This window comes from Nyctereutes procyonoides, unplaced genomic scaffold, assembly GCF_905146905.1.
Source record: "Nyctereutes procyonoides isolate TBG_1078 unplaced genomic scaffold, NYPRO_anot_genome, whole genome shotgun sequence".
Classification (NCBI taxonomy): Eukaryota; Metazoa; Chordata; class Mammalia; order Carnivora; family Canidae; genus Nyctereutes; species Nyctereutes procyonoides.
The window spans coordinates 21,305,504-21,312,163 of record NW_026575145.1 but is presented as its reverse complement, the minus strand read 5'-3'; the positions used below and the strand labels follow the sequence as shown (position 1 = coordinate 21,312,163).

The window sequence follows — 6,660 nt, the reverse complement described above, 5'->3', positions numbered from 1 at the left end:
ATTTAGCCTTGCTTTCCTCCTCTGCAAGATAAGGGAGCGGGAGCAGATGGTCACACAGATTTCTCCCATCTGTATGGATGAATGAATCTGACTCTGCTAGCCTCTGTAGACTTAATCTTTTTCTCTCTCTCTCTCTCTCTCTTTTTTTTTTTTTTTTAAAGATTTTACTTATTTATTCAAGATAGAGACAGAGAAAGGCAGAGACAGAGGCAGAGGGAGAAGAAGGCTCCCTGTGGGGAGCCTGATGAGCGACTTGATCCCAGGACCCCAGGATCACAACCTGAGCCAAAGTCAGATGCTCAACCACTGAACCCACCCAGGTGCACCCCCCCACCTTTTTTTTTTCTAATCCTCTTACTCCAGAACATTAATCAATTATTTTAAGAATCATTTTAGACTCCTCCCCCATGTGCTAATTATGAACATCAGTCAGGTGTTCACTTTTTCTTCTCTCCAAATGACAGAGATAAAGTTCCTTAAAATCTGTAAAGAAATACAGGGGCCCAGTTGCAATCATGCAGCAAAGTCCTAGTTGTCAGCTTTGGGCTGTGAGGCTAGAGCCTGGATCGTGGTATGGCCACAGCAGCAGACACAGACAGAGAAAGTTAGGGTGTAAAGGGATGACACGTGGAGAAAAGCTGGAGAAATGCTTTTCTAATCCAGACAAGACAGATTTTGCATTACAATACAGGCTATGATATACAGGATATGATATGCTGTTGAAGACCAGTACAGCTGTCTTCCACAAAGCTGTGAAGAAAGTAGAGGCAGAAACAGAGGAAACACTGGAAACTAGGATGATACTGGGAAGCTTGAGTTAGTGAGTTTATTCCCAACGAAGCAGGGGCCATTTGAAATGTGTAGCTGTTTAACACATTTGTCACTGGTTTATCTAAGGTGTAGTTTGGTTTCTTTGTTTATCAATATATCCATAATATATAGACTTTAGAAATGTAAATTTAGATGGAACTAACTGTACATCTGGTTGTTACTCTAAGTTCCATCAGTGACCAAGAGACAAAAGGCATCTGAAACTCTAATGTTCTCCAAACCAGCGACCCTGCTTCAACTGGCACTGCAAAGATAGTCCTGTGAATCTATCTGTGTGCACACTTACTAGGTTTATCTTATCAAGGCAATATTTGGAAAATTGATCAACTATGAATAGATATCCAAAGTGTAAACTATTTCATGGATAAGCAGGTGTTTCTTTTATCTGTGCTTTTATATCTTTCTATCCATCTATCTATCTATCATCTATCTATATCTGTTACCAAGATAGTGAACTAGCATGAGCTGCTGTCTCTTTGTATTAAAATTAACACTGAGAGCTTTGCGCAGTGGCAGTATCATAGCCAATGAGGTTTATCCGAGGCGCAATTATTGCTAATTAAAATTAACACTGAGAAATCTTGAGAAGTGAGAGAGAAATGCAGAGTTCAAAAACTAAACAAAACAAAACAAATAGGAAACAATAAACCTTTTGGGAAGCTACTGTTTACATTGAGCTGCTAAAAGTGGAGAGAGCTTCAAAGGATGAAGGGCTGCAGAGGGCAGGGGGAGCATGAGTGAGGGGAAGCTTCTTTGGTTCTGTTTTTCCTTTCCTTGCATTTCCTTGAGCCCAGTGCTACTCTTCACAGAAATCTGTGGCTGCAGCCAAACACTGATACCGCCTACCCCGGGATAGTAGAAGAGGAGGTAGGTACAAGCTCTGCTTTTTGAGAAGTTGATGAAGCAGATGTTAGGGAGTAGAATCACCTAAAGACTCATTCACTCACATGTATGATGGCTGATGATGGCTTCAGCCACTCTCTTAGCTGGGATTGTTGACTGGAATATCAGTATGTAGTCTGACATGCCACATGGTGACTGGGTTCCGAGAGAGAGAGGGAGGCAGAAAGTGTACTATCTCTTATGGAAGTCAGACATTCTGTTTCATTCTGTTTGTCAAGGAGGTCACAAAGTTCTGTCTAGATTCCAGAGGCTGGGAAATAGATTATACCTCTTGATGGGAGAGTAAGAGGAGTCTAGCAGAATATGTAGAACTGGAAATATTGTTGCAGACATTTTGGGAAAATAAACTTGTCACATAAAATCACTTCTAAATAAGGACCAGAAACTGGACAACAAATGTGATCTGTATCAGGTAGTCTGAACCAGTGGAAGAAGAATTTAAATTTAAATTCAAGGACAACACTGCCAGAAGTCTATTTAGACAAGGAATTCAAGCATCTCCTAGGAGAGAACTCATTCCAAGGGGAGAATATTAGAGAGACAAACTTTGTTCAGGAATAAACAGGTCCCCGCAGTGATTAAAAACTGGTTTTGAATGCAGTTTGAATGCAGTTGAATGGATTGCTCTTGTCAAGGATGACTCAAGGATAAAGCATTTAGAAAAGAAAAAAAAGTTTACCTGTTAGGATTGCAAGTCTAGGCTTTAAAAGGACTGGCTCATAAACCTAAAAATATAGCAAGTATACCAAGGCAACCATGTTTATTAGCTCTTGTCAATATGCTATTAACTGCCACAAAATCTAAATGGCTTAATAAGCTTATAAGCTGGTCATCTGGGGCTTGTTTGTTCTAGCTTGGATTTGGCTGGTGGCTCCAAGCTTCCTTCCGTAAGGGCTCATCTATTCCATGTATCTCCCATCCTATCTTCTTTGGGTCAGTAGACTAGCTGGGACATGTTGAGTCAGGTGATCACAGAAGTTCATTGGTCAGTGAATGTTAAGGTGATTTCTGCTAAGGACTGGCATCTAAACTGACAAACTGTCAGTTTCAACCCATTGGTCAAAGGAAGCTATGTGGCCACACCCAACATCAATAGTGTGGGGGGAAGTATTCTCATCTTCAGTGGGCGGAAAAACCACATGTCAAAAAGCAAAGAGAGTGGAAGAGCTGAAAACAATAAATGCATTTTACCACACTGTTAATGGAAAACAGCAGTTCTTTCCCCATGTTTTCCATATCCACAAATACTGTAGTGTATTCGCATACACATAAATTTCAGACATTTAGTGTTATAGAGGTAGGAAAGATCGCAGTATTTGTTAATGAGTCAGCATCTCCTGGGAAAGTCTTAAGGTTTCACTTATTTTGGAGTCTAGAACTAGACAAGGGAACCCCCTTTTTTTTTTAAAAAAAAATATAGGTTTTCAAAATTTATTTGGGGAGGATTTATTTATTTATTTTTACTGTAAGATGTGATGCACACGCTTATCTATAAAGGAAACATATAAAGAATTCCTGTCTAAATATGAGATGGGGGTTGAAAGTAGTATAATGTAATATGCAGCTGGAAAAAAGCTGCCTGGGATGAGGTTGTGAATTGTATGCATTAACAGGAAGCTGACTTTATCCTCTGTGAAATCATCAGAAAGCTTTAACTTCATCAGATTTTAATATTAGAAGCCAATTTAAAATTTTAGACACCTGATTTTAATGACAATTTAAAAAGATATAGAGGAGAATGCCTGGGTGGCTCAGTTGGTTGAGCATCTGTCTTCGGCTCAGGTCATGATCCCAAGGTCCTGGGATTGAGCCCTGCACTGAGCTCCCTGCTCATCTGGGAATCTGCTTCTCCCTTTCCTTCTGATCCTTCCCAAGCTCCTCTTTCCCCACTTGCTCTCAAATTAATAAAATCTTGAAAAAAAAAAAAAGATGTAGGGGAGAGATACATGAATATAGACCAAACATAACTTGATACAAGGTACACAATGATGATTTTTAAAAATTTTTATTTATTTGAGAGAGCAAATGAGAGTGAGTGCGGGGGGGGGGGTGAGAGGGGCAGAGAGAGAGGGAGAAGCAGACCCCCCACTGAGAAGGGAGCCCGATGTGGGGCTTGATCCCAGGATCCCAGGATCCCAGGATCCCAGGATCATGACCTGAGCTGAAGTCAGACTCTAAACCAGCTGAGCAACTCAGGTGCCCCGACAATGATTATTATTCTAAAAGAAAAACATAGGGGAATCCCTGGGTGGCTCAGTGGTTTAGCGCCTGCCTTTGGCCCAGAGCGTGATCCTGGGGTCCTGGGATCGAGTCCCACGTTGGGCTCCCTGCATGGAGCCTGCTTGTGTCTCTGCCTCTCTCTCTCTCTCTCTCTCTGTGTGTCTTTCATGAATAAATAAATAAAATTAAAAAAAAAGAAAAATATAGCAATGAGCAGGCAGAGAGTAGAGAGATTAATCCTAACTGGGAGATTTTGGGAAGATCACTAAATAAGGTAGCAATTAAAGGGACCTTGATAAATTGAAATATGATGAGAGAGGGAAGGCAAGCGAGGAAGAAGGTACAACATTCATTTATTCAGTAAATATTGAGTGCTACTAGGTTGTGGGAACTGTGTTAATTACTGGGGATGCACTTTTGGACAAAACTAAAAACATTTCCTGTCATTGAGGAGTTTCCATCTAGTGGAGATTTAGACATTAATCAGACATTAACACAAATAAATTTAAATCACTAACAATAACAAGCCCAGTGAAAAGAGAGCTACACAGTGCTAATTGACTCTGCAAGGCTCGTGCCCTGGTTAAGTTAGGACAATCAGGAAATTTTCCCATTAGGAAGCAACGCAGGAGCAGAGATCTGAAGGCTTGGTAGGAGTTAATTAGGTGAAGAGAGGAGGGATGGCACTCAACAATATCGACTACTTGTCACATGCCAGATGATTCCTAAATGCTTTACACGTATTAAATCTGTTTATTTTGACAATAATTTTATGATCTAGGCTCTGTTATTTATTTATTTATTTATTGTTATTTATTTATTTATTTATTTATTTATTTATTTATTTATTTATTATAGATGCTGCAACTGTAGTTCGCAGAGGGTTTAAGGTTATACAGCTTGTGAAAGGTGCCTGTGGCATATGAATCCGGACAGTTGTTCCAATACTCCAGTTCTCTCTGTTCTCATTGTGTCATCTCCCAAGTAAGGAAGAGCAAATGGCACATTCAAGGCTCTGGAGGAAAGGCATGCCTGGACTGAGGAACTGAAATGAGACAATGTGATACCAGCAGAGGTAGCCAGGAATGGAGGGAGGGGTGAATGGTAGATAGATATAGACCACTGATAGGGCTACAGGGCTTAGTAGCACATGTAAAAAACTTTTTTGAGGAGCAATTGTAATATGTAGATGCCTTTTAAGCAGTGAAATCATGTTTAGACATTCATTGTGCAACTATTGTGGAGAGGGCATGGAGGAGCAGCATAGATACAATTGGACCAATTTGGTGGCTAATGTAATAAGTCAATCAAGAATTGGTGCTAGTTTAGGAAAGGCTGTTGCAAAAGATGGGCAGCTGTGGGTGGGTCTTTGCTTTTTAGCAGGTAAAGTTGCATGGACTCTATGAATATCAGAGGGATAGTGTAAGGGGGAAAAAGTGTTCAGAATGACTCCTTATGGGACTCTGGGGTGGCTCAGTGATTGAGCGTCTGCCTTTGGCTCAGAGTGTGATCCCGGTCCAGGGATCTAGTCTCTCATCAGGCTTCCTGCATGGAGCCTGCTTCTCCCTCTGCCTGTGTCCCTGCTTCTCTCTCTGTATCTCTCATGAATCAATAAATAAAAATCTTATAAAAAAAAAAGAATGACTCCTTGTATCTGGCATAAGCAACTGGACACCTGGTTATCAATGAGGACAGATTTGGTTGATGGTGTATTTTGGGGACTGAGGCAAGGTCAGCTCTGACATTGGGAATTGGGATAAGGAGAAATGAAAAGCAGTCTGGAATGACTGTAGCAGGGCATGCCCTGCTTGCCTATGGCTTTTCCTCTTACTGCTGCAGATTCGTAATTGACAGTTGCCACAAAAATATAGAAGACTGGTATATATCAGTTGCACAAATATATAGAAGCAAAAACAAATGGACAAAGAAACTGGTTTCTTCTGGTAGATAGATTTAGATATAAAGACAAGGATCGCTTTGTTAGACTCAGGTTTATTCCTAGGTACATTAGATTTTCTGGTTTTGGCAACATAATCTAAAGGGTAGAAGAACCATAAAGCTAAATAATGCCAAGCAATTTTGATTCAAATATGAGTTAGATTTTTTTTCTTCATCTAGATCTTGATGAAATACAGGGTTCCAGTAGATGGTGTCTCAAAAGATGGGATGTTCTCCTTTTCCTTCAAGTTCAAATGCATTCATACAGCCACAAATGATTTTTTTCCTTTAAAAATAGTCACAGGAAGTATGTATGTATGTATGTATGTATGTATGCATTTATTTATTGGAAAATAGTATTTACTTTCCAGAAATGAGAAAATCTCACAAGCTCTTTTTGGTATGAAAATCAGATTGACTGAAAGAAAATGCCTTGCCTTAAAGGGCAGATCCACACTGTTGCAAAAATTTAATTAAGCTTTAAAGTTCCATGAAATGGAATTGAACAGTTCAAGGAAATAGATTGGAATAGAGTCTTCAGGTGATAAACAGGATACTAAAATAAATTTCAAAGTGAGCTTCGGATATAAAAGAACTGGCCCACTAGAAGCCATTTTTAATTAGACTTGACTCTTGGTTCACTTGTATAAAAGCATTAATAACGGTACTTAAATCCATAAATTTAATTTTGCTTTTATGCCCTGCTCCTGAGACAGCAAATTATCATGAACTGTAAAACACACACGGATGGTTATTTTCTAACTCTTG

At 39.7% G+C, this 6,660-nt stretch overlaps 1 pseudogene; it reads left to right on the top strand.

Moving 5' to 3' along the window:
* The first annotated feature begins 1,329 nt into the window (after positions 1-1,329).
* On the top strand, positions 1,330-1,448 carry LOC129499581 (U4 spliceosomal RNA; annotated as a pseudogene).
* The last annotated feature ends 5,212 nt before the right edge of the window (positions 1,449-6,660 follow it).